Genomic DNA, 27,822 nt, shown 5'->3' with positions numbered 1-27,822 from the left:
AGTTAAGATCTTAACCATTATGCCAGAGTACGAGTTAAGACCTTAACCTGTAGGCCAGAGTACGAGTCTAAGACCTTAGCTATTAGGCCAGAGTAAGAGTTCAGACCTTAACCATTAGTCCAGAGTACGAGTCTACGACCTTAGGTATTAGGCCAGAGTAAGAGTTAAGACCTTAGTTATTAGGACAGAGTAAGAGTTAAGACCTTAACCTGTAGGCCATAGTACGAGTCTAAGACCTTAGCTATTTGCCAGAGTAAGAGTTAAGACCTTAACCAGTAAGCCAGAGTAAGAGTTAAGACCTTAACCATTAGGCCAGAGTACGAGTCTAAGACCTTAGCTATTAGGCCAGAGTAAGAGTTAAGACCTTAACCAGTAGGCCAGAGTACGAGTCTAAGACCTTAGCTATTATGCCAGAGTAAGAGTTAAGACCTTAACCAGTAGGCCAGAGTAAGAGTTAAGACCTTAACCTCTGGGCCATAGTACGAGTCTAAGACCTTAGCTATTAGGCCAGAGTAAGAGTTAAGACCTTAGCTATTAGCCCAGAGTAAGAGTTAAGACCTTAACCATTAGGCCAGAGTACGAGTCTAAGACCTTAACCATTAGGCCAGAGTACGAGTCTAAGACCTTAGCTAGTAGGCCAGAGTAAGAGTTAAGACCTTAACCATTAGGCCAGTGTACGAGTCTAAGCCCTTAGCTATTAGGCCAGAGTACGAGTCTAAGACATTAGCTATTACGCCAGAGTAAGAGTTAAGACCTTAAACAGTAGGCCAGAGTAAGAGTTAAGACCTTAACCGGTAGGCCATAGTACGAGTCTAAGACCTTAGCTATTAGGCCAGAGTAAGAGTTAAGACCTTAACCAGTAGGCCAGAGTAAGAGTTAAGACCTTAGCTATTAGGCCAGAGTAAGAGATAAGACCTTAACCATTAGGCCAGAGTAAGAGTCTAAGACCTTAGCTATTAGACAAGAGTAAGAGTTAAGATCTTAACCATTATGCCAGAGTACGAGTTAAGACCTTAACCTGTAGGCCAGAGTACGAGTCTAAGACCTTAGCTATTAGGCCAGAGTAAGAGTTCAGACCTTAACCATTAGTCCAGAGTACGACTCTACGACCTTAGGTATTAGGCCAGAGTAAGAGTTAAGACCTTAACCAGTAGGCCAGAGTACAAGTCTAAGACCTCAGCTATTAGGCCAGAGTAAGAGTTAAGACCTTAACCACTAGGCCAGAGTACGAGTCTAAGACCTTGGCTATTAGGCCAGAGTAAGAGTTAAGACCTTAACCAGTAGGCCAGAGTAAGAGTTAAGACCTTAACCAGTAGGCCAGAGTACGAGTCTAAGACCTTAGCTATTAGGCCAGAGTAAGAGTTAAGACCTTAACCAGTAGGCCAGAGTAAGAGTTAAGACCTTAACCAGTATGCCAGAGTAAGAGTTAAGACCTTAACCAGTAGGCCAGAGTAAGAGTTAAGACCTTAACCATTAGGCATGAGTATGAGTCTAAGACCTTAGCTATTAGGCCAGAGTAGGAGTTAAGACCTTAACCAGTAGGCCAGAGTAAGAGTCAAGACCTTAACCATTAGGCCAGAGTACAAGTCTAAGACCTTAGCTATTAGGCCAGAGTAAGAGTTAAGACCTTAGCTATTAGGCCAGAGTAAGAGTTAAGACCTTAGCTATTAGGCCAGAGTACGAGTCTAAGACCTTACCTATTAGGCCAGAGTAAGAGTTAAGACCTTAGCTATTAGGCCAGAGTAAGAGTTAAGACCTTAACCTGTAGGCCATAGTATGAGTCTAAGACCTTAGCTATTAGGCCAGATTAAGAGTTAAGACCTTAGCTATTAGGCCAGAGTAAGAGTTAAGACCTTAGCTATTAGGCCAGAGTACGAGTCTAAGACGTTAGCTATTAGGCAAGAGTAAGAGTTAAGACCTTAGCTATTAGGCCAGAGTAAGAGTTAAGACCTTAACCAGTAGGCCAGAGTAAGAGTTAAGACCTTAACCAGTAGGCCATAGTACGAGTCTAAGACCTTAGCTATTAGGCCAGAGTAAGAGTTAAGACCTTAGCTATTAGGCCAGAGTATGAGTCTAAGACCTTAGCCATTATGCCAGAGTAAGAGTTAAGACCTTAACCAGTAGGCCAGAGTATGAGTCTAAGACCTTAGCTATTAGGCCAGAGTAAGAGTTAAGACCTTAGCTATTAGGCCAGAGTAAGAGTTAAGACCTTAACCTGTAGGCCATAGTAAGAGTTAAGACCTTAACCTGTAGGCCATAGTACGAGTCTAAGACCTTAACCAGTAGGCCAGAGTAAGAGTTCAGACCTTAACCAGTAGGCCAGAGTACGAGTCTAAGACCTTAGCTATTAGGCCAGAGTAAGAGTTAAGACCTTAGCTTTTAGGCAGGGTTAGAATTAAGACCTTAACCAGTAGGCCAGAGTAAGAGTTAAGACCTCAACCAGTAGGCCAGAGTACGAGTCTAAGACCTTAGCTATTAGGCGAGAGTAAGAGTTAAGACTTTAACCAGTAGGCCAGAGTCAGAGTTAAGACCTTAACCAGTAGGCCAGAGTAAGAGTTAAGACCTCAGCTATTAGGCCAAAGTAAGAGTTAAGACCTTAACCTATAGGCCATAGTACGAGTCTAAGACCTTAGCTATTAGGCCAGAGTACGAGTTAAGACCTTAGCTATTAGGCCAGAATAAGAGTTAAGAACTTAGCTATTAGGCCAGAGTAAGATTTAAGACCTTAACCAGTAGGCCAGAGTAAGAGTTAAGACCTTAACCATTTGGCCACAGTATGAGTCTAACACCTTAGCTATTAGGCCAGAGTAAGAGTTAAGACCTTAACCATTAGTCCTGAGTACGAGTCTAAGACCTTAGCTATTAGGACAGAGTACGAGTCTAAGACCTTAGCTATTAGGCCAGAGTAAGAGTTAAGACCTTAACCAGTAGGCCAGAGTACGAGTCTAAGACCTTAGCTATTAGGCCAGAGTACGAGTCTAAGACCTTAGCTATTAGGCCAGAGTAAGAGTTAAGACCTTAACCTGTAGGCCATAGTACGAGTCTAAGACCTTAGCTATTGGCTAGAGTAAGAGTTAAGACCTTAACCAGTAGGCCAGAGTAAGAGTTAAGACCTTAACCTGTAGGCCATAGTACGAGTCTAAGACCTTAACCATTAGGCCAGAGTACAAGTCTAAGATCTTAGCTATTAGGCCAGAGTAAGAGTTAAGACCTTAACCATTAGGCCAGAGTAGGAGTCTAAGACCTTAGCTATTAGGCCAGAGTAAGAGTTAAGAACTTAACCATTATGCCAGAGTACGAGTTAAGACCTTAACCTGTAGGCCAGAGTACGAGTCTAAGACCTTAGCTATTAGGCCAGAGTAAGAGTTCAGACCTTAACCATTAGTCCAGAGTACAAGTCTAAGACCTTAGGTATTAGGCCAGAGTAAGAGTTAAGACCTTAGCTATTAGGCCAGAGTAAGAGTTAAGACCTTAACCTGTAGGCCATAGTACGAGTCTAAGACCTTAGCTATTGGCCAGAGTAAGAGTTAAGACCTTAACCATTAGTCCAGAGTATGAGTCTAAAACCTTAGGTATTAGGCCAGAGTAAGAGTTAAGACCTTAGCTATTAGGCCAGAGTAAGAGTTAAGACCTTAACCTGTAGGCCATAGTACGAGTCTAAGACCTTAGCTATTAGGCCAGAGTAAGAGTTAAGACCTTAGCTATTAGGCCAGAGTAAGAGTTAAGACCTTAGCTATTAGGCCAGAGTAAGAGTTAAGACCTTAACCATTAGGCCAGAGTACGAGTCTAAGACCTTAACCATTAGGCCAGAGTACGAGTCTAAGACCTTAGCTAGTAGGCCAGAGTAAGAGTTAAGACCTTAACCATTAGGCCAGAGTACGAGTCTAAGACCTCAGCTATTAGGCCAGAGTACGAGTCTAAGACCTTAACCTGTAGGCCAGAGTACGAGTCTAAGACCTTAGCTATTAGGCCAGAGTAAGAGTTCAGACCTTAACCATTAGTCCAGAGTACGAGTCTAAGACCTTAGGTATTAGGCCAGAGTAAGAGTTAAGACCTTAGCTATTAGGCCAGAGTAAGAGTTAAGACCTTAACCTGTAGGCCATAGTACGAGTCTAAGACCTTAGCTATTGGCCAGAGTAAGAGTTAAGACCTTAACCATTAGTCCAGAGTACGAGTCTAAGACCTTAGGTATTAGGCCAGAGTAAGAGTTAAGACCTTAGCTATTAGGCCAGAGTAAGAGTTAAGACCTTAACCAGTAGGCCAGAGTACGAGTCTAAGACCTTACCTATTAGGCCAGAGTAAGAGTTAAGACCTTAGCTATTAGGCCAGAGTAAGAGTTAAGACTTTAACCTGTAGGCCATAGTAAGAGTTAAGACCTTAACCTGTAGGCCATAGTACGAGTCTAAGACCTTAACCAGCAGGCCAGAGTAAGAGTTAAGACCTTAACCAGTAGGCCAAAGTAAGAGTCTAAGACTTAGCTATTAGGCCAGAGTAAGAGTTAAGACCTTAACCAGTAAGCCAGAGTAAGAGTTAAGACCTTAACCAGTAGGCCAGAGTAAGAGTTAAGACCTCAGCTATTAGGCCAGAGTAAGAGTTAAGACCTTAACCTGTAGGCCAGAGTAAGAGTTAAGACCTTAGCTATTAGGCCAAAGTAAGAGTTAAGACCTTAACCTGTAGGCCATAGTACGAGTCTAAGACCTTAGCTATTAGGCCAGAGTAAGAGTTAAGACCTTAGCTATTAGGCCAGGATAAGAGTTAAGAACTTAGCTATTAGGCCAGAGTAAGAGTTAAGACCTTAGCTATTAGGCCAGAGTAAGATTTAAGACCTTAACCAGTAGGCCAGAGTAAGAGTTAAGACCTTAACCATTTGGCCACAGTATGAGTCTAAGACCTAAGCTATTAGGCCAGAGTAAGAGTTAAGACCTTAACCAGTAGGCCAGAGTACGGGTCTAAGACCTTAGCTATTAGGCCAGAGTACGAGTCTAAGACCTTAGCTATTAGGCCAGACTAAGAGTTAAGACCTTAACCATTAGTCCTGAGTACGAGTATAAGACCTTAGCTATTAGGACAGAGTACGAGTCTAAGACCTTAGCTATTAGGCCAGAGCAAGAGTTAAGACCTTAACCAGAAGGCCAGAGTACGAGTATAAGACCTTAGCTAGTAGGCCAGAGTACGAGTCTAAGACCTTAACCAGTAGGCCAGAGTAAGAGTTAAGACCTTAACCAGTAGGCCAGAGTACAAGTCTAAGACCTCAGCTATTAGGCCAGAGTAAGAGTTAAGACCTTAACCAGTAGGCCAGAGTAAGAGTTAAGACCTTAACCTGTAGGCCATAGTACGAGTCTAAGACCTTAGCTATTAGGCCAGAGTAAGAGTTAAGACCTTAGCTATTAGGCAAGGATAAGAGTTAAGAACTTAGCTATTAGGCCAGAGTACAAGTCTAAGACCTCAGCTATTAGGCCAGAGTAAGAGTTAAGACCTTAACCAGTAGGCCAGAGTAAGAGTTAAGACCTTAACCTGTAGGCCATAGTACGAGTCTAAGACCTTTGCTATTAGGCAGAGTAAGAGTTAAGACCTTAGCTATTAGGCCAGGATAAGAGTTAAGAACTTAGCTATTAGGCCAGAGTAAGAGTTAAGACCTTAGCTATTAGGCCAGAGTAAGATTTAAGACCTTAACCAGTAGGCCAGAGTAAGAGTTAAGACCTTAACCTGTAGGCCATAGTACGAGTCTAAGACCTTAACCATTAGGCCAGAGTACAAGTCTAAGATCTTAGCTATTAGGCCAGAGTAAGAGTTAAGACCTTAACCATTAGGCCAGAGTAGGAGTCTAAGACCTTAGCTATTAGGCCAGAGTAAGAGTTAAGACCTTAGCTATTAGGCCAGAGTAAGAGTTAAGTCCTTAGCTATTAGGCCAGAGCAAGATTTAAGACCTTAACAAAAAGGCCAGAGTACGAGTATAAGACCTTAGCTATTAGGCCAGAGTACGAGTCTAAGACCTTAACCAGTAGGCCAGAGTAAGAGTTAAGACCTTAACCATTAGGCTAGAGTACGAGTCTAAGACCTTAGCTATTAGGCCAGAGTAAGAGTTAAGACCTTAACCATTAGGCCAGAGTACGAGTGTAAGACCTTAACCATTAGGCCAGAGTAAGAGTTAAGGCCTTAACCTGTAGGCCATAGTACGAGTCTAAGACCTTAACCATTAGGCCAGAGTACGAGTCTAAGATCTTAGCTATTAGGCCAGAGTAAGAGTTAAGACCTTAACCATTAGGCCAGAGTAAGAGTTAAGACCTTAACCAGTAGGCCAGAGTAAGAGTTAAGATCTTAACCATTAGGCAAGAGTACGAGTCTAAGACCTTAGCTATTAGGCCAGAGTAAGAGTTAAGACCTTAACCATTAGGCCAGAGTACGAGTGTAAGACCTTAGCTATTAGGCCAGAGTACGAGTCTAAGACCTTAACCAGTAGGCCAGAGTAAGAGTTAAGACCTTAACCAGTAGGCCAGAGTACAAGTCTAAGACCTCAGCTATTAGGCCAGAGTAAGAGTTAAGACCTTAACCATTAGGCCAGAGTACGAGTGTAAGACCTTAGCTATTAGGCCAGAGTACGAGTCTAAGACCTTAACCAGTAGGCCAGAGTAAGAGTTAAGACCTTAACCAGTAGGCCAGAGTACAAGTCTAAGACCTCAGCTATTAGGCCAGAGTAAGAGTTAAGACCTTAACCAGTAGGCCAGAGTAAGAGTTAAGACCTTAACCTGTAGGCCATAGTACGAGTCTAAGACCTTAACCATTAGGCCAGAGTACGAGTCTAAGATCTTAGCTATTAGGCCAGAGTAAGAGTTAAGACCTTAACCATTAGGCCAGAGTAAGAGTCTAAGACCTTAGCTATTAGGCCAGAGTAAGAGTTAAGACCTTAACCATTATGCCAGAGTACGAGTTAAGACCTTAACCTGTAGGCCAGAGTACGAGTCTAAGACCTTAGCTATTAGGCCAGAGTAAGAGTTAAGACCTTAGCTATTAGGCCAGAGTAAGAGTTAGGACCTTAACCACTAGGCCAGAGTACGAGTCTAAGACCTTAGCTATTAGGCCAGAGTAAGAGTTAAGACCTTAACCAGTAGGCCAGAGTAAGAGTTAAGACCTTAACCAGTAGGCCAGAGTACGAGTCTAAGACCTTAGCTATTAGGCCAGAGTAAGAGTTAAGACCTTAACCAGTAGGCCAGAGTAAGAGTTAAGACCTTAACCAGTATGCCAGAGTAAGAGTTAAGACCTTAACCAGTAGGCCAGAGTAAGAGTTAAGACCTTAACCATTAGGCATGAGTATGAGTCTAAGACCTTAGCTATTAGGCCAGAGTAGGAGTTAAGACCTTAACCAGTAGGCCAGAGTAAGAGTCAAGACCTTAACCATTAGGCCAGAGTACAAGTCTAAGACCTTAGCTATTAGGCCAGAGTAAGAGTTAAGACCTTAGCTATTAGGCCAGAGTAAGAGTTAAGACCTTAGCTATTAGGCCAGAGTACGAGTCTAAGACCTTACCTATTAGGCCAGAGTAAGAGTTAAGACCTTAGCTATTAGGCCAGAGTAAGAGTTAAGACCTTAACCTGTAGGCCATAGTATGAGTCTAAGACCTTAGCTATTAGGCCAGATTAAGAGTTAAGACCTTAGCTATTAGGCCAGAGTACGAGTCTACGACCTTAGGTATTAGGCCAGAGTAAGAGTTAAGACCTTAGCTATTAGGACAGAGTAAGAGTTAAGACCTTAACCTGTAGGCCATAGTATGAGTCTAAGACCTTAGCTATTAGGCCAGATTAAGAGTTAAGACCTTAGCTATTAGGCCAGAGTACGAGTCTACGACCTTAGGTATTAGGCCAGAGTACGAGTGTAAGACCTTAACCATTAGGCCAGAGTAAGAGTTAAGGCCTTAACCTGTAGGCCATAGTACGAGTCTAAGACCTTAACCATTAGGCCAGAGTACGAGTCTAAGATCTTAGCTATTAGGCCAGAGTAAGAGTTAAGACCTTAACCATTAGGCCAGAGTAAGAGTTAAGACCTTAACCAGTAGGCCAGAGTAAGAGTTAAGATCTTAACCATTAGGCAAGAGTACGAGTCTAAGACCTTAGCTATTAGGCCAGAGTAAGAGTTAAGACCTTAACCATTAGGCCAGAGTACGAGTGTAAGACCTTAGCTATTAGGCCAGAGTACGAGTCTAAGACCTTAACCAGTAGGCCAGAGTAAGAGTTAAGACCTTAACCAGTAGGCCAGAGTACAAGTCTAAGACCTCAGCTATTAGGCCAGAGTAAGAGTTAAGACCTTAACCATTAGGCCAGAGTACGAGTGTAAGACCTTAGCTATTAGGCCAGAGTACGAGTCTAAGACCTTAACCAGTAGGCCAGAGTAAGAGTTAAGACCTTAACCAGTAGGCCAGAGTACAAGTCTAAGACCTCAGCTATTAGGCCAGAGTAAGAGTTAAGACCTTAACCAGTAGGCCAGAGTAAGAGTTAAGACCTTAACCTGTAGGCCATAGTACGAGTCTAAGACCTTAACCATTAGGCCAGAGTACGAGTCTAAGATCTTAGCTATTAGGCCAGAGTAAGAGTTAAGACCTTAACCATTAGGCCAGAGTAAGAGTCTAAGACCTTAGCTATTAGGCCAGAGTAAGAGTTAAGACCTTAACCATTATGCCAGAGTACGAGTTAAGACCTTAACCTGTAGGCCAGAGTACGAGTCTAAGACCTTAGCTATTAGGCCAGAGTAAGAGTTCAGACCTTAACCATTAGTCCAGAGTACGAGTCTAAGACCTTAGGTATTAGGCCAGAGTAAGTGTTAAGACCTTAGCTATTAGGCCAGAGTAAGAGTTAAGACCTTAACCTGTAGGCCATAGTACGAGTCTAAGACCTTAGCTAATGGCCAGAGTAAGATTTAGGACCTTAACCATTAGTCCAGAGTACGAGTCTAAAACCTTAGGTATTAGGCCAGAGTAAGAGTTAAGACCTTAGCTATTAGGCCAGAGTAAGAGTTAAGACCTTAACCTGTAGGCCATAGTACGAGTCTAACACCTTAGCTATTAGGCCAGAGTAAGAGTTAAGACCTTAGCTATTAGGCCAGAGTAAGAGTTAAGACCTTAACCAGTAGGCCAGAGTAAGAGTTAAGACCTTAACCATTAGGCCAGAGTATGAGTCTTAGACCTTAGCTATTAGGCCAGAGTAAGTGTTAAGACCTTAAACAGTAAGCCAGAGTAAGAGTTAAGGCCTTAACCATTAGGCCAGAGTACGAGTCTAAGACCTTAGCTATTAGGCCAGAGTAAGAGTTAAGGCCTTAACCATTAGGCCAGAGTAAGAGTCTAAGACCTTAGCTATTAGGCCAGAGTAAGAGTTAAGATCTTAACCATTATGCCAGAGTACGAGTTAAGACCTTAACCTGTAGGCCAGAGTAAGAGTCTAAGACCTTAGCTATTAGACCAGAGTAAGAGTTAAGATCTTAACCATTATGCCAGAGTACGAGTTAAGACCTTAACCTGTAGGCCAGAGTACGAGTCTAAGACCTTAGCTATTAGGCCAGAGTAAGAGTTCAGACCTTAACCATTAGTCCAGAGTACGAGTCTACGGCCTTAGGTATTAGGCCAGAGTAAGAGTTAAGACCTTAGCTATTAGGACAGAGTAAGAGTTAAGACCTTAACCTGTAGGCCATAGTACGAGTCTAAGACCTTAGCTATTTGCCAGAGTAAGAGTTAAGACCTTAACCAGTAAGCCAGAGTAAGAGTTAAGACCTTAACCATTCGGCCAGAGTACGAGTCTAAGACCTTAGCTATTAGGCCAGAGTAAGAGTTAAGACCTTAACCAGTAGGCCAGAGTACGAGTCTAAGACCTTAGCTATTATGCCAGAGTAAGAGTTAAGACCTTAACCAGTAGGCCAGAGTAAGAGTTAAGACCTTAACCTCTGGGCCATAGTACGAGTCTAAGACCTTAGCTATTAGGCCAGAGTAAGAGTTAAGACCTTAACCATTAGGCCAGAGTACGAGTCTAAGACCTTAACCATTAGGCCAGAGTACAAGTCTAAGACCTTAGCTAGTAGGCCAGAGTAAGAGTTAAGACCTTAACCATTAGGCCAGTGTACGAGTCTAAGCCCTTAGCTATTAGGCCAGAGTACGAGTCTAAGACATTAGCTATTAGGCCAGAGTAAGAGTTAAGACCTTAAACAGTAGGCCAGAGTAAGAGTTAAGACCTTAACCGGTAGGCCATAGTACGAGTCTAAGACCTTAGCTATTAGGCCAGAGTAAGAGTTAAGACCTTAGCTATTAGGCCAGAGTAAGAGTTAGGACCTTAACCACTAGGCCAGAGTACGAGTCTAAGACCTTAGCTATTAGGCCAGAGTAAGAGTTAAGACCTTAACCAGTAGGCCAGAGTAAGAGTTAAGACCTTAACCAGTAGGCCAGAGTACGAGTCTAAGACCTTAGCTATTAGGCCAGAGTAAGAGTTAAGACCTTAACCAGTAGGCCAGAGTAAGAGTTAAGACCTTAACCAGTATGCCAGAGTAAGAGTTAAGACCTTAACCAGTAGGCCAGAGTAAGAGTTAAGACCTTAACCATTAGGCATGAGTATGAGTCTAAGACCTTAGCTATTAGGCCAGAGTAGGAGTTAAGACCTTAACCAGTAGGCCAGAGTAAGAGTCAAGACCTTAACCATTAGGCCAGAGTACAAGTCTAAGACCTTAGCTATTAGGCCAGAGTAAGAGTTAAGACCTTAGCTATTAGGCCAGAGTAAGAGTTAAGACCTTAGCTATTAGGCCAGAGTACGAGTCTAAGACCTTACCTATTAGGCCAGAGTAAGAGTTAAGACCTTAGCTATTAGGCCAGAGTAAGAGTTAAGACCTTAACCTGTAGGCCATAGTATGAGTCTAAGACCTTAGCTATTAGGCCAGATTAAGAGTTAAGACCTTAGCTATTAGGCCAGAGTAAGAGTTAAGACCTTAGCTATTAGGCCAGAGTACGAGTCTAAGACGTTAGCTATTAGGCAAGAGTAAGAGTTAAGACCTTAGCTATTAGGCCAGAGTAAGAGTTAAGACCTTAACCAGTAGGCCAGAGTAAGAGTTAAGACCTTAACCAGTAGGCCATAGTACGAGTCTAAGACCTTAGCTATTAGGCCAGAGTAAGAGTTAAGACCTTAGCTATTAGGCCAGAGTATGAGTCTAAGACCTTAGCTATTATGCCAGAGTAAGAGTTAAGACCTTAACCAGTAGGCCAGAGTACGAGTCTAAGACCTTAGCTATTAGGCCAGAGTAAGAGTTAAGACCTTAGCTATTAGGCCAGAGTAAGAGTTAAGACCTTAACCTGTAGGCCATAGTAAGAGTTAAGACCTTAACCTGTAGGCCATAGTACGAGTCAAAGACCTTAACCAGTAGGCCAGAGTAAGAGTTAAGACCTTAACCAGTAGGCCAGAGTACGAGTCTAAGACCTTAGCTATTAGGCCAGAGTAAGAGTTAAGACCTTAGCTTTTAGGCAGGGTTAGAATTAAGACCTTAACCAGTAGGCCAGAGTAAGAGTTAGGACCTCAACCAGTAGGCCAGAGTACGAGTCTAAGACCTTAGCTATTAGGCGAGAGTAAGAGTTAAGACTTTAACCAGTAGGCCAGAGTCAGAGTTAAGACCTTAACCAGTAGGCCAGAGTAAGAGTTAAGACCTCAGCTATTAGGCCAGAGTAAGAGTCAAGACCTTAACCTGTAGGCCAGAGTAAGAGTTAAGACGTTAGCTATTAGGCCAAAGTAAGAGTTAAGACCTTAACCTATAGGCCATAGTACGAGTCTAAGACCTTAGCTATTAGGCCAGAGTACGAGTTAAGACCTTAGCTATTAGGCCAGAATAAGAGTTAAGAACTTAGCTATTAGGCCAGAGTAAGATTTAAGACCTTAACCAGTAGGCCAGAGTAAGAGTTAAGACCTTAACCATTTGGCCACAGTATGAGTCTAAGACCTAAGCTATTAGGCCAGAGTAAGAGTTAAGACCTTAACCAGTAGGCCAGAGTACGAGTCTAAGACCTTAACCATTAGGCCAGAGTACAAGTCTAACACCTTAGCTATTAGGCCAGAGTAAGAGTTAAGACCTTAACCATTAGTCCTGAGTACGAGTCTAAGACCTTAGCTATTAGGACAGAGTACGAGTCTAAGACCTTAGCTATTAGGCCAGAGTAAGAGTTAAGACCTTAACCAGTAGGCCAGAGTACGAGTCTAAGACCTTAGCTATTAGGCCAGAGTACGAGTCTAAGACCTTAGCTATTAGGCCAGAGTAAGAGTTAAGACCTTAACCTGTAGGCCATAGTACGAGTCTAAGACCTTAGCTATTGGCCAGAGTAAGAGTTAAGACCTTAACCAGTAGGCCAGAGTAAGAGTTAAGACCTTAACCTGTAGGCCATAGTACAAGTCTAAGACCTTAACCATTAGGCCAGAGTACAAGTCTAAGATCTTAGCTATTAGGCCAGAGTAAGAGTTAAGACCTTAACCATTAGGCCAGAGTAGGAGTCTAAGACCTTAGCTATTAGGCCAGAGTAAGAGTTAAGACCTTAACCATTATTCCAGAGTACGAGTTAAGACCTTAACCTGTAGGCCAGAGTACGAGTCTAAGACCTTAGCTATTAGGCCAGAGTAAGAGTTCAGACCTTAACCATTAGTCCAGAGTATGAGTCTAAAACCTTAGGTATTAGGCCAGAGTAAGAGTTAAGACCTTAGCTATTAGGCCAGAGTAAGAGTTAAGACCTTAACCTGTAGGCCATAGTACGAGTCTAAGACCTTAGCTATTAGGCCAGAGTAAGAGTTAAGACCTTAGCTATTAGGCCAGAGTAAGAGTTAAGACCTTAGCTATTAGGCCAGAGTAAGAGTTAAGACCTTAACCATTAGGCCAGAGTACGAGTCTAAGACCTTAACCATTAGGCCAGAGTACGAGTCTAAGACCTTAGCTAGTAGGCCAGAGTAAGAGTTAAGACCTTAACCATTAGGCCAGAGTACGAGTCTAAGACCTCAGCTATTAGGCCAGAGTACGAGTCTAAGACCTTAACCTGTAGGCCAGAGTACGAGTCTAAGACCTTAGCTATTAGGCCAGAGTAAGAGTTCAGACCTTAACCATTAGTCCAGAGTACGAGTCTAAGACCTTAGGTATTAGGCCAGAGTAAGAGTTAAGACCTTAGCTATTAGGCCAGAGTAAGAGTTAAGACCTTAACCTGTAGGCCATAGTACGAGTCTAAGACCTTAGCTATTGGCCAGAGTAAGAGTTAAGACCTTAACCATTAGTCCAGAGTACGAGTCTAAGACCTTAGGTATTAGGCCAGAGTAAGAGTTAAGACCTTAGCTATTAGGCCAGAGTAAGAGTTAAGACCTTAACCAGTAGGCCAGAGTACGAGTCTAAGACCTTACCTATTAGGCCAGAGTAAGAGTTAAGACCTTAGCTATTAGGCCAGAGTAAGAGTTAAGACTTTAACCTGTAGGCCATAGTAAGAGTTAAGACCTTAACCTGTAGGCCATAGTACGAGTCTAAGACCTTAACCAGCAGGCCAGAGTAAGAGTTAAGACCTTAACCAGTAGGCCAAAGTAAGAGTCTAAGACTTAGCTATTAGGCCAGAGTAAGAGTTAAGACCTTAACCAGTAAGCCAGAGTAAGAGTTAAGACCTTAACCAGTAGGCCAGAGTAAGAGTTAAGACCTCAGCTATTAGGCCAGAGTAAGAGTTAAGACCTTAACCTGTAGGCCAAAGTAAGAGTTAAGACCTTAGCTATTAGGCCAAAGTAAGAGTTAAGACCTTAACCTGTAGGCCATAGTACGAGTCTAAGACCTTAGCTATTAGGCCAGAGTAAGAGTTAAGACCTTAGCTATTAGGCCAGGATAAGAGTTAAGAACTTAGCTATTAGGCCAGAGTAAGAGTTAAGACCTTAACCAGTAGGCCAGAGTAAGAGTTAAGACCTTAACCATTTGGCCACAGTATGAGTCTAAGACCTAAGCTATTAGGCCAGAGTAAGTGTTAAGACCTTAACCAGTAGGCCAGAGTACGAGTGTAAGACCTTAGCTATTAGGCCAGAGTACGAGTCTAAGACCTTAACCAGTAGGCCAGAGTAAGAGTTAAGACCTTAACCAGTAGGCCAGAGTACAAGTCTAAGACCTCAGCTATTAGGCCAGAGTAAGAGTTAAGACCTTAACCAGTAGGCCAGAGTAAGAGTTAAGACCTTAACCTGTAGGCCATAGTACGAGTCTAAGACCTTAACCATTAGGCCAGAGTACGAGTCTAAGATCTTAGCTATTAGGCCAGAGTAAGAGTTAAGACCTTAACCATTAGGCCAGAGTAAGAGTCTAAGACCTTAGCTATTAGGCCAGAGTAAGAGTTAAGACCTTAACCATTATGCCAGAGTACGAGTTAAGACCTTAACCTGTAGGCCAGAGTACGAGTCTAAGACCTTAGCTATTAGGCCAGAGTAAGAGTTCAGACCTTAACCATTAGTCCAGAGTACGAGTCTAAAACTTTAGGTATTAGGCCAGAGTAAGAGTTAAGACCTTAGCTATTAGGCCAGAGTAAGAGTTAAGACCTTAACCTGTAGGCCATAGTACGAGTCTAAGACCTTAGCTATTAGGCCAGAGTAAGAGTTAAGACCTTAGCTATTAGGCCAGAGTAAGAGTTAAGACCTTAACCAGTAGGCCAGAGTAAGAGTTAAGACCTTAACCATTAGGCCAGAGTATGAGTCTAAGACCTTAGCTATTAGGCCAGAGTAAGTGTTAAGACCTTAACCAGTAAGCCAGAGTAAGAGTTAAGGCCTTAACCATTAGGCCAGAGTACGAGTCTAAGACCTTAGCTATTAGGCCAGAGTAAGAGTTAAGACCTTAACCATTAGGCCAGAGTAAGAGTCTAAGACCTTAGCTATTAGGCCAGAGTAAGAGTTAAGATCTTAACCATTATGCCAGAGTACGAGTTAAGACCTTAACCTGTAGGCCAGAGTAAGAGTCTAAGACCTTAGCTATTAGACCAGAGTAAGAGTTAAGATCTTAACCATTATGCCAGAGTACGAGTTAAGACCTTAACCTGTAGGCCAGAGTACGAGTCTAAGCCTTAGCTATTAGGCCAGAGTAAGAGTTCAGACCTTAACCATTAGTCCAGAGTACGAGTCTACGGCCTTAGGTATTAGGCCAGAGTAAGAGTTAAGACCTTAGCTATTAGGACAGAGTAAGAGTTAAGACCTTAACCTGTAGGCCATAGTACGAGTCTAAGACCTTAGCTATTTGCCAGAGTAAGAGTTAAGACCTTAACCAGTAAGCCAGAGTAAGAGTTAAGACCTTAACCATTCGGCCAGAGTACGAGTCTAAGACCTTAGCTATTAGGCCAGAGTAAGAGTTAAGACCTTAACCAGTAGGCCAGAGTACGAGTCTAAGACCTTAGCTATTATGCCAGAGTAAGAGTTAAGACCTTAACCAGTAGGCCAGAGTAAGAGTTAAGACCTTAACCTCTGGGCCATAGTACGAGTCTAAGACCTTAGCTATTAGGCCAGAGTAAGAGTTAAGTCCTTAGCTATTAGCCCAGAGTAAGAGTTAAGACCTTAACCATTAGGCCAGAGTACGAGTCTAAGACCTTAACCATTAGGCCAGAGTACGAGTCTAAGACCTTAGCTAGTAGGCCAGAGTAAGAGTTAAGACCTTAACCATTAGGCCAGTGTACGAGTCTAAGCCCTTAGCTATTAGGCCAGAGTACGAGTCTAAGACATTAGCTATTAGGCCAGAGTAAGAGTTAAGACCTTAAACAGTAGGCCAGAGTAAGAGTTAAGACCTTAACCGGTAGGCCATAGTACGAGTCTAAGACCTTAGCTATTAGGCCAGAGTAAGAGTTAAGACCTTAGCTATTAGGCCAGAGTAAGAGTTAGGACCTTAACCACTAGGCCAGAGTACGAGTCTAAGACCTTAGCTATTAGGCCAGAGTAAGAGTTAAGACCTTAACCAGTAGGCCAGAGTACGAGTCTAAGACCTTAGCTATTAGGCCAGAGTAAGAGTTAAGACCTTAGCTATTAGGCCAGAGTAAGAGTTAAGACCTTAGCTATTAGGCCAGAGTAAGAGTTAAGACCTTAACCATTAGGCCAGAGTACGAGTCTAAGACCTTAACCATTAGGCCAGAGTACGAGTCTAAGACCTTAGCTAGTAGGCCAGAGTAAGAGTTAAGACCTTAACCATTAGGCCAGAGTACGAGTCTAAGACCTCAGCTATTAGGCCAGAGTACGAGTCTAAGACCTTAACCTGTAGGCCAGAGTACGAGTCTAAGACCTTAGCTATTAGGCCAGAGTAAGAGTTCAGACCTTAACCATTAGTCCAGAGTACGAGTCTAAGACCTTAGGTATTAGGCCAGAGTAAGAGTTAAGACCTTAGCTATTAGGCCAGAGTAAGAGTTAAGACCTTAACCTGTAGGCCATAGTACGAGTCTAAGACCTTAGCTATTGGCCAGAGTAAGAGTTAAGACCTTAACCATTAGTCCAGAGTACGAGTCTAAGACCTTAGGTATTAGGCCAGAGTAAGAGTTAAGACCTTAGCTATTAGGCCAGAGTAAGAGTTAAGACCTTAACCAGTAGGCCAGAGTACGAGTCTAAGACCTTACCTATTAGGCCAGAGTAAGAGTTAAGACCTTACCTATTAGGCCTGAGTAAGAGTTAAGACTTTAACCTGTAGGCCATAGTAAGAGTTAAGACCTTAACCTGTAGGCCATAGTACGAGTCTAAGACCTTAACCAGCAGGCCAGAGTAAGAGTTAAGACCTTAACCAGTAGGCCAAAGTAAGAGTCTAAGACTTAGCTATTAGGCCAGAGTAAGAGTTAAGACCTTAACCAGTAAGCCAGAGTAAGAGTTAAGACCTTAACCAGTAGGCCAGAGTAAGAGTTAAGACCTCAGCTATTAGGCCAGAGTAAGAGTTAAGACCTTAACCTGTAGGCCAAAGTGAGAGTTAAGACCTTAGCTATTAGGCCAAAGTAAGAGTTAAGACCTTAACCTGTAGGCCATAGTACGAGTCTAAGACCTTAGCTATTAGGCCAGAGTAAGAGTTAAGACCTTAGCTATTAGGCCAGGATAAGAGTTAAGAACTTAGCTATTAGGCCAGAGTAAGAGTTAAGACCTTAGCTATTAGGCCAGAGTAAGATTTAAGACCTTAACCAGTAGGCCAGAGTAAGAGTTAAGACCTTAACCATTTGGCCACAGTATGAGTCTAAGACCTAAGCTATTAGGCCAGAGTAAGTGTTAAGACCTTAACCAGTAGGCCAGAGTACGAGTGTAAGACCTTAGCTATTAGGCCAGAGTACGAGTCTAAGACCTTAACCAGTAGGCCAGAGTAAGAGTTAAGACCTTAACCAGTAGGCCAGAGTACAAGTCTAAGACCTCAGCTATTAGGCCAGAGTAAGAGTTAAGACCTTAACCAGTAGGCCAGAGTAAGAGTTAAGACCTTAACCTGTAGGCCATAGTACGAGTCTAAGACCTTAACCATTAGGCCAGAGTACGAGTCTAAGATCTTAGCTATTAGGCCAGAGTAAGAGTTAAGACCTTAACCATTAGGCCAGAGTAAGAGTCTAAGACCTTAGCTATTAGGCCAGAGTAAGAGTTAAGACCTTAACCATTATGCCAGAGTACGAGTTAAGACCTTAACCTGTAGGCCAGAGTACGAGTCTAAGACCTTAGCTATTAGGCCAGAGTAAGAGTTCAGACCTTAACCATTAGTCCAGAGTACGAGTCTAAAACCTTAGGTATTAGGCCAGAGTAAGAGTTAAGACCTTAGCTATTAGGCCAGAGTAAGAGTTAAGACCTTAACCTGTAGGCCATAGTACGAGTCTAAGACCTTAGCTATTAGGCCAGAGTAAGAGTTAAGACCTTAGCTATTAGGCCAGAGTAAGAGTTAAGACCTTAACCAGTAGGCCAGAGTAAGAGTTAAGACCTTAACCATTAGGCCAGAGTATGAGTCTAAGACCTTAGCTATTAGGCCAGAGTAAGTGTTAAGACCTTAACCAGTAAGCCAGAGTAAGAGTTAAGGCCTTAACCATTAGGCCAGAGTACGAGTCTAAGACCTTAGCTATTAGGCCAGAGTAAGAGTTAAGACCTTAACCATTAGGCCAGAGTAAGAGTCTAAGACCTTAGCTATTAGGCCAGAGTAAGAGTTAAGATCTTAACCATTATGCCAGAGTACGAGTTAAGACCTTAACCTGTAGGCCAGAGTAAGAGTCTAAGACCTTAGCTATTAGACCAGAGTAAGAGTTAAGATCTTAACCATTATACCAGAGTACGAGTTAAGACCTTAACCTGTAGGCCAGAGTACGAGTCTAAGACCTTAGCTATTAGGCCAGAGTAAGAGTTCAGACCTTAACCATTAGTCCAGAGTATGAGTCTACGGCCTTAGGTATTAGGCCAGAGTAAGAGTTAAGACCTTAGCTATTAGGACAGAGTAAGAGTTAAGACCTTAACCTGTAGGCCATAGTACGAGTCTAAGACCTTAGCTATTTGCCAGAGTAAGAGTTAAGACCTTAACCAGTAAGCCAGAGTAAGAGTTAAGACCTTAACCATTCGGCCAGAGTACGAGTCTAAGACCTTAGCTATTAGGCCAGAGTAAGAGTTAAGACCTTAACCAGTAGGCCAGAGTACGAGTCTAAGACCTTAGCTATTATGCCAGAGTAAGAGTTAAGACCTTAACCAGTAGGCCAGAGTAAGAGTTAAGACCTTAACCTCTGGGCCATAGTACGAGTCTAAGACCTTAGCTATTAGGCCAGAGTAAGAGTTAAGTCCTTAGCTATTAGCCCAGAGTAAGAGTTAAGACCTTAACCATTAGGCCAGAGTACGAGTCTAAGACCTTAACCATTAGGCCAGAGTACGAGTCTAAGACCTTAGCTAGTAGGCCAGAGTAAGAGTTAAGACCTTAACCATTAGGCCAGTGTACGAGTCTAAGCCCTTAGCTATTAGGCCAGAGTACGAGTCTAAGACATTAGCTATTAGGCCAGAGTAAGAGTTAAGACCTTAAACAGTAGGCCAGAGTAAGAGTTAAGACCTTAACCGGTAGGCCATAGTACGAGTCTAAGACCTTAGCTATTAGGCCAGAGTAAGAGTTAAGACCTTAGCTATTAGGCCAGAGTAAGAGTTAGGACCTTAACCACTAGGCCAGAGTACGAGTCTAAGACCTTAGCTATTAGGCCAGAGTAAGAGTTAAGACCTTAACCAGTAGGCCAGAGTACGAGTCTAAGACCTTAGCTATTAGGCCAGAGTAAGAGTTAAGACCTTAACCAGTAGGCCAGAGTAAGAGTTAAGACCTTAACCAGTATGCCAGAGTAAGAGTTAAGACCTTAACCAGTAGGCCAGAGTAAGAGTTAAGACCTTAACCATTAGGCATGAGTATGAGTCTAAGACCTTAGCTATTAGGCCAGAGTAAGAGTTAAGACCTTAACCAGTAGGCCAGAGTAAGAGTTAAGACCTTAACCTCTGGGCCATAGTACGAGTCTAAGACCTTAGCTATTAGGCCAGAGTAAGAGTTAAGTCCTTAGCTATTAGCCCAGAGTAAGAGTTAAGACCTTAACCATTAGGCCAGAGTACGAGTCTAAGACCTTAACCATTAGGCCAGAGTACGAGTCTAAGACCTTAGCTAGTAGGCCAGAGTAAGAGTTAAGACCTTAACCATTAGGCCAGTGTACGAGTCTAAGCCCTTAGCTATTAGGCCAGAGTACGAGTCTAAGACATTAGCTATTAGGCCAGAGTAAGAGTTAAGACCTTAAACAGTAGGCCAGAGTAAGAGTTAAGACCTTAACCGGTAGGCCATAGTACGAGTCTAAGACCTTAGCTATTAGGCCAGAGTAAGAGTTAAGACCTTAGCTATTAGGCCAGAGTAAGAGTTAGGACCTTAACCACTAGGCCAGAGTACGAGTCTAAGACCTTAGCTATTAGGCCAGAGTAAGAGTTAAGACCTTAACCAGTAGGCCAGAGTACGAGTCTAAGACCTTAGCTATTAGGCCAGAGTAAGAGTTAAGACCTTAACCAGTAGGCCAGAGTAAGAGTTAAGACCTTAACCAGTATGCCAGAGTAAGAGTTAAGACCTTAACCAGTAGGCCAGAGTAAGAGTTAAGACCTTAACCATTAGGCATGAGTATGAGTCTAAGACCTTAGCTATTAGGCCAGAGTAGGAGTTAAGACCTTAACCAGTAGGCCAGAGTAAGAGTCAAGACCTTAACCATTAGGCCAGAGTACAAGTCTAAGACCTTAGCTATTAGGCCAGAGTAAGAGTTAAGACCTTAGCTATTAGGCCAGAGTAAGAGTTAAGACCTTAGCTATTAGGCCAGAGTACGAGTCTAAGACCTTACCTATTAGGCCAGAGTAAGAGTTGTAGATTGGCTTTGTGTTTAGGGTCATTTGAACTTGGAATTACCATTTCGAGGGACATACAACAACACTTTGGCGTCTATTATGTTCTTTGTGATTATTATCCAAAAGTATCTTCTCTTGAAATCTATTTCATAATAAGCAGTTCGTCTATCCATGAGGTCTTCTCAAAGTAGAAACCCCCGCAAAAAACTCTTATAATAAAAAAACTCTTGTACTAAAAGTATTGGCAAAAATCGTTGAGCCTGTATGCACTTGAAGCAATGTACCCCCATCACCTCAAATCAAAAGTAATTAAAAATGAGATAATAAACATTTGTTTTCTTTTCTATATAGTAAGTTTTTACTTTGCATCTTGTTTCAGATTCTCATTATGAATCTCGGTAAATCACCATTCAAATGGATCTAAATATTTTACACTTCAACCAATGGCATTTAGCTTTAATCAGACCCTCCACGACCTATCTGGTGAGATACTTGACTTCACCCACCCCCTTTTTTCCGCTCAATTCTCAAACATCATAATAATTAATTTAGATTGTTCTAATTTGGTCTCCGTGTCACACTTTCTCTTTTAGAATTTCTTCTGATCTCTGGATAAGTTCCATTATAAAGTTGAACAAATTACTTATTCGTCAATTTTTGAACTCTAAAGCCTGCATTTAATTTGCTGTCACTTTGAGGTAAGATAATGGCCAGAGCATTATGAGTTTTATCTTTGGTTAAATAGACGGAAAATGAAAGATTGTCTAGATTTTATATAAATCATGTAATACGGAGTCTTTGAATACTTTGTTGGTGTATTAGAGTTCCTTCCTCTTTCAATATTCAACCATGAATTTTTGGAAATTCCGTGTCTATATATTACAAGTGGACGTGTATAAGAAAGAAAAAGAAAAATGTGTATAAATTTTGTAAATATAAATCCCATTTCGGTACAACCGGAATGATCGAAATGACACTAAACTTGTTTTTAATGTTTGTAAATATATGTGTATGTCCGTCAGTTTTAATGATTGTATTATATATATATTTTTTCTATTCCTTATTACAGCCCTGAAGAAGTTCCGTTAAGAAATTATATCTTTAAAGGAACGAAACGCGTTGGCTGTGGTTTTGTATCTATCTACTTGAAATAAAAATTAAACAAAGAAAAGCAGAAAACAATTTTGGACTTCGTTTCTATGTTCAGTGCACCTCCATTTAATGTAAGACCTTAGCTATTAGGCCAGATTAAGAGTTAAGACCTTAGCTATTAGGCCAGAGTAAGAGTTAAGACCTTAGCTATTAGGCCAGAGTACGAGTCTAAGACGTTAGCTATTAGGCAAGAGTAAGAGTTAAGACCTTAGCTATTAGGCCAGAGTAAGAGTTAAGACCTTAACCAGTAGGCCAGAGTAAGAGTTAAGACCTTAACCAGTAGGCCATAGTACGAGTCTAAGACCTTAGCTATTAGGCCAGAGTAAGAGTTAAGACCTTAGCTATTAGGCCAGAGTATGAGTCTAAGACCTTAGCTATTATGCCAGAGTAAGAGTTAAGACCTTAACCAGTAGGCCAGAGTACGAGTCTAAGACCTTAGCTATTAGGCCAGAGTAAGAGTTAAGACCTTAGCTATTAGGCCAGAGTAAGAGTTAAGACCTTAACCTGTAGGCCATAGTAAGAGTTAAGACCTTAACCTGTAGGCCATAGTACGAGTCAAAGACCTTAACCAGTAGGCCAGAGTAAGAGTTAAGACCTTAACCAGTAGGCCAGAGTACGAGTCTAAGACCTTAGCTATTAAGCCAGAGTAAGAGTTAAGACCTTAGCTTTTAGGCAGGGTTAGAATTAAGACCTTAACCAGTAGGCCAGAGTAAGAGTTAAGACCTCAACCAGTAGGCCAGAGTACGAGTCTAAGACCTTAGCTATTAGGCGAGAGTAAGAGTTAAGACTTTAACCAGTAGGCCGGAGTCAGAGTTAAGACCTTAACCAGTAGGCCAGAGTAAGAGTTAAGACCTCAGCTATTAGGCCAGAGTAAGAGTCAAGACCTTAACCTGTAGGCCAGAGTAAGAGTTAAGACGTTAGCTATTAGGCCAAAGTAAGAGTTAAGACCTTAACCTATAGGCCATAGTACAAGTCTAAGACCTTAGCTATTAGGCCAGAGTACGAGTTAAGACCTTAGCTATTAGGCCAGAATAAGAGTTAAGAACTTAGCTATTAGGCCAGAGTAAGATTTAAGACCTTAACCATTTGGCCACAGTATGAGTCTAAGACCTAAGCTATTAGGCCAGAGTAAGAGTTAAGACCTTAACCAGTAGGCCAGAGTAAGAGTTAAGACCTTAACCATTAGGCTAGAGTACGAGTCTAAGACCTTAGCTATTAGGCCAGAGTAAGAGTTAAGACCTTAACCATTAGGCCAGAGTACGAGTGTAAGACCTTAGCTATTAGGCCAGAGTACGAGTCTAAGACCTTAACCAGTAGGCCAGAGTAAGAGTTAAGACCTTAACCCGTAGGCCAGAGTACAAGTCTAAGACCTCAGCTATTAGGCCAGAGTAAGAGTTAAGACCTTAACCATTAGGCCAGAGTACGAGTGTAAGACCTTAGCTATTAGGCCAGAGTACGAGTCTAAGACCTTAACCTGTAGGCCATAGTACGAGTCTAAGACCTTAACCAGCAGGCCAGAGTAAGAGTTAAGACCTTAACCAGTAGGCCAAAGTAAGAGTCTAAGACTTAGCTATTAGGCCAGAGTAAGAGTTAAGACCTTAACCAGTAAGCCAGAGTAAGAGTTAAGACCTTAACCAGTAGGCCAGAATAAGAGTTAAGACCTCAGCTATTAGGCCAGAGTAAGAGTTAAGACCTTAACCTGTAGGCCAGAGTAAGAGTTAAGACCTTAGCTATTAGGCCAAAGTAAGAGTTAAGACCTTAACCTGTAGGCCATAGTACGAGTCTAAGACCTTAGCTATTAGGCCAGAGTAAGAGTTAAGACCTTAGCTATTAGGCCAGGATAAGAGTTAAGAACTTAGCTATTAGGCCAGAGTAAGAGTTAAGACCTTAGCTATTAGGCCAGAGTAAGATTTAAGACCTTAACCAGTAGGCCAGAGTAAGAGTTAAGACCTTAACCATTTGGCCACAGTATGAGTCTAAGACCTAAGCTATTAGGCCAGAGTAAGAGTTAAGACCTTAACCAGTAGGCCAGAGTACGGGTCTAAGACCTTAGCTATTAGGCCAGAGTACGAGTCTAAGACCTTTGCTATTAGGCCAGACTAAGAGTTAAGACCTTAACCATTAGTCCTGAGTACGAGTATAAGACCTTAGCTATTAGGACAGAGTACGAGTCTAAGACCTTAGCTATTAGGCCAGAGCAAGAGTTAAGACCTTAACCAGAAGGCCAGAGTACGAGTATAAGACCTTAGCTAGTAGGCCAGAGTACGAGTCTAAGACCTTAACCAGTAGGTCAGAGTAAGAGTTAAGACCTTAACCATTAGGCTAGAGTACGAGTCTAAGGCCTTAGCTATTAGGCCAGAGTAAGAGTTAAGACCTTAACCATTAGGCCAGAGTACGAGTGTAAGACCTTAGCTATTAGGCCAGAGTAAGAGTTAAGACCTTAACCATTAGGCCAGAGTAAGAGTTAAGACCTTAACCAGTAGGCCAGAGTAAGAGTTAAGACCTTAACCTGTAGGCCAGAGTACAAGTCTAAGACCTCAGCTATTAGGCCAGAGTAAGAGTTAAGACCTTAACCAGTAGGCCAGAGTAAGAGTTAAGACCTTAACCTGTAGGCCATAGTATGAGTCTAAGACCTTTGCTATTAGGCAGAGTAAGAGTTAAGACCTTAGCTATTAGGCCAGGATAAGAGTTAAGAACTTAGCTATTAGGCCAGAGTAAGAGTTAAGACCTTAGCTATTAGGCCAGAGTAAGATTTAAGACCTTAACCAGTAGGCCAGAGTAAGAGTTAAGACCTTAACCTGTAGGCCATAGTACGAGTCTAAGACCTTAACCATTAGGCCAGAGTACAAGTCTAAGATCTTAGCTATTAGGCCAGAGTAAGAGTTAAGACCTTAACCATTAGGCCAGAGTAGGAGTCTAAGACCTTAGCTATTAGGCCAGAGTAAGAGTTAAGACCTTAGCTATTAGGCCAGAGTAAGAGTTAAGTCCTTAGCTATTAGGCCAGAGCAAGAGTTAAGACCTTAACAAGAAGGCCAGAGTACGAGTATAAGACCTTAGCTATTAGGCCAGAGTACGAGTCTAAGACCTTAACCAGTAGGCCAGAGTAAGAGTTAAGACCTTAACCATTAGGCTAGAGTACGAGTCTAAGACCTTAGCTATTAGGCCAGAGTAAGAGTTAAGACCTTAACCATTAGGCCAGAGTACGAGTGTAAGACCTTAACCATTAGGCCAGAGTAAGAGTTAAGGCCTTAACCTGTAGGCCATAGTACGAGTCTAAGACCTTAACCATTAGGCCAGAGTACGAGTCTAAGATCTTAGCTATTAGGCCAGAGTAAGAGTTAAGACCTTAACCATTAGGCCAGAGTAAGAGTTAAGACCTTAACCAGTAGGCCAGAGTAAGAGTTAAGATCTTAACCATTAGGCAAGAGTACGAGTCTAAGACCTTAGCTATTAGGCCAGAGTAAGAGTTAAGACCTTAACCATTAGGCCAGAGTACGAGTGTAAGACCTTAGCTATTAGGCCAGAGTACGAGTCTAAGACCTTAACCAGTAGGCCAGAGTAAGAGTTAAGACCTTAACCAGTAGGCCAGAGTACAAGTCTAAGACCTCAGCTATTAGGCCAGAGTAAGAGTTAAGACCTTAACCATTAGGCCAGAGTACGAGTGTAAGACCTTAGCTATTAGGCCAGAGTACGAGTCTAAGACCTTAACCAGTAGGCCAGAGTAAGAGTTAAGACCTTAACCAGTAGGCCAGAGTACAAGTCTAAGACCTCAGCTATTAGGCCAGAGTAAGAGTTAAGACCTTAACCAGTAGGCCAGAGTAAGAGTTAAGACCTTAACCTGTAGGCCATAGTACGAGTCTAAGACCTTAACCATTAGGCCAGAGTACGAGTCTAAGATCTTAGCTATTAGGCCAGAGTAAGAGTTAAGACCTTAACCATTAGGCCAGAGTAAGAGTCTAAGACCTTAGCTATTAGGCCAGAGTAAGAGTTAAGACCTTAACCATTATGCCAGAGTACGAGTTAAGACCTTAAACTGTAGGCCAGAGTACGAGTCTAAGACCTTAGCTATTAGGCCAGAGTAAGAGTTCAGACCTTAACCATTAGTCCAGAGTACGAGTCTAAGACCTTAGGTATTAGGCCAGAGTAAGTGTTAAGACCTTAGCTATTAGGCCAGAGTAAGAGTTAAGACCTTAACCTGTAGGCCATAGTACGAGTCTAAGACCTTAGCTATTGGCCAGAGTAAGATTTAAGACCTTAACCATTAGTCCAGAGTACGAGTCTAAAACCTTAGGTATTAGGCCAGAGTAAGAGTTAAGACCTTAGCTATTAGGCCAGAGTAAGAGTTAAGACCTTAACCTGTAGGCCATAGTACGAGACTAACACCTTAGCTATTAGGCCAGAGTAAGAGTTAAGACCTTAGCTATTAGGCCAGAGTAAGAGTTAAGACCTTAACCAGTAGGCCAGAGTAAGAGTTAAGACCTTAACCATTAGGCCAGAGTATGAGTCTAAGACCTTAGCTATTAGGCCAGAGTAAGTGTTAAGACCTTAAACAGTAAGCCAGAGTAAGAGTTAAGGCCTTAACCATTAGGCCAGAGTACGAGTCTAAGACCTTAGCTATTAGGCCAGAGTAAGAGTTAAGACCTTAACCATTAGGCCAGAGTAAGAGTCTAAGACCTTAGCTATTAGGCCAGAGTAAGAGTTAAGATCTTAACCATTATGCCAGAGTACGAGTTAAGACCTTAACCTGTAGGCCAGAGTAAGAGTCTAAGACCTTAGCTATTAGACCAGAGTAAGAGTTAAGATCTTAACCATTATGCCAGAGTACGAGTTAAGACCTTAACCTGTAGGCCAGAGTACGAGTCTAATACCTTAGCTATTAGGCCAGAGTAAGAGTTCAGACCTTAACCATTAGTCCAGAGTACGAGTCTACGGCCTTAGGTATTAGGCCAGAGTAAGAGTTAAGACCTTAGCTATTAGGACAGAGTAAGAGTTAAGACCTTAACCTGTAGGCCATAGTACGAGTCTAAGACCTTAGCTATTTGCCAGAGTAAGAGTTAAGACCTTAACCAGTAAGCCAGAGTAAGAGTTAAGACCTTAACCATTCGGCCAGAGTACGAGTCTAAGACCTTAGCTATTAGGCCAGAGTAAGAGTTAAGACCTTAACCAGTAGGCCAGAGTACGAGTCTAAGACCTTAGCTATTATGCCAGAGTAAGAGTTAAGACCTTAACCAGTAGGCCAGAGTAAGAGTTAAGACCTTAACCTCTGGGCCATAGTACGAGTCTAAGACCTTAGCTATTAGGCCAGAGTAAGAGTTAAGACCTTAACCATTAGGCCAGAGTACGAGTCTAAGACCTTAACCATTAGGCCAGAGTACGAGTCTAAGACCTTAGCTAGTAGGCCAGAGTAAGAGTTAAGACCTTAACCATTAGGCCAGTGTACGAGTCTAAGCCCTTAGCTATTAGGCCAGAGTACGAGTCTAAGACATTAGCTATTAGGCCAGAGTAAGAGTTAAGACCTTAAACAGTAGGCCAGAGTAAGAGTTAAGACCTTAACCGGTAGGCCATAGTACGAGTCTAAGACCTTAGCTATTAGGCCAGAGTAAGAGTTAAGACCTTAGCTATTAGGCCAGTGTAAGAGTTAGGACCTTAACCACTAGGCCAGAGTACGAGTCTAAGACCTTAGCTATTAGGCCAGAGTAAGAGTTAAGACCTTAACCAGTAGGCCAGAGTAAGAGTTAAGACCTTAACCAGTAGGCCAGAGTACGAGTCTAAGACCTTAGCTATTAGGCCAGAGTAAGAGTTAAGACCTTAACCAGTAGGCCAGAGTAAGAGTTAAGACCTTAACCAGTATGCCAGAGTAAGAGTTAAGACCTTAACCAGTAGGCCAGAGTAAGAGTTAAGACCTTAACCATTAGGCATGAGTATGAGTCTAAGACCTTAGCTATTAGGCCAGAGTAGGAGTTAAGACCTTAACCAGTAGGCCAGAGTAAGAGTCAAGACCTTAACCATTAGGCCAGAGTACAAGTCTAAGACCTTAGCTATTAGGCCAGAGTAAGAGTTAAGACCTTAGCTATTAGGCCAGAGTAAGAGTTAAGACCTTAGCTATTAGGCCAGAGTACGAGTCTAAGACCTTACCTATTAGGCCAGAGTAAGAGTTAAGACCTTAGCTATTAGGCCAGAGTAAGAGTTAAGACCTTAACCTGTAGGCCATAGTATGAGTCTAAGACCTTAGCTATTAGGCCAGATTAAGAGTTAAGACCTTAGCTATTAGGCCAGAGTAAGAGTTAAGACCTTAGCTATTAGGCCAGAGTACGAGTCTAAGACGTTAGCTATTAGGCAAGAGTAAGAGTTAAGACCTTA

Source organism: Triturus cristatus, chromosome 11 (assembly GCF_964204655.1).
Source record: "Triturus cristatus chromosome 11, aTriCri1.1, whole genome shotgun sequence".
In the NCBI taxonomy this organism is placed as follows: Eukaryota; Metazoa; Chordata; class Amphibia; order Caudata; family Salamandridae; genus Triturus; species Triturus cristatus.
This window is presented reverse-complemented; position numbering follows the sequence as displayed.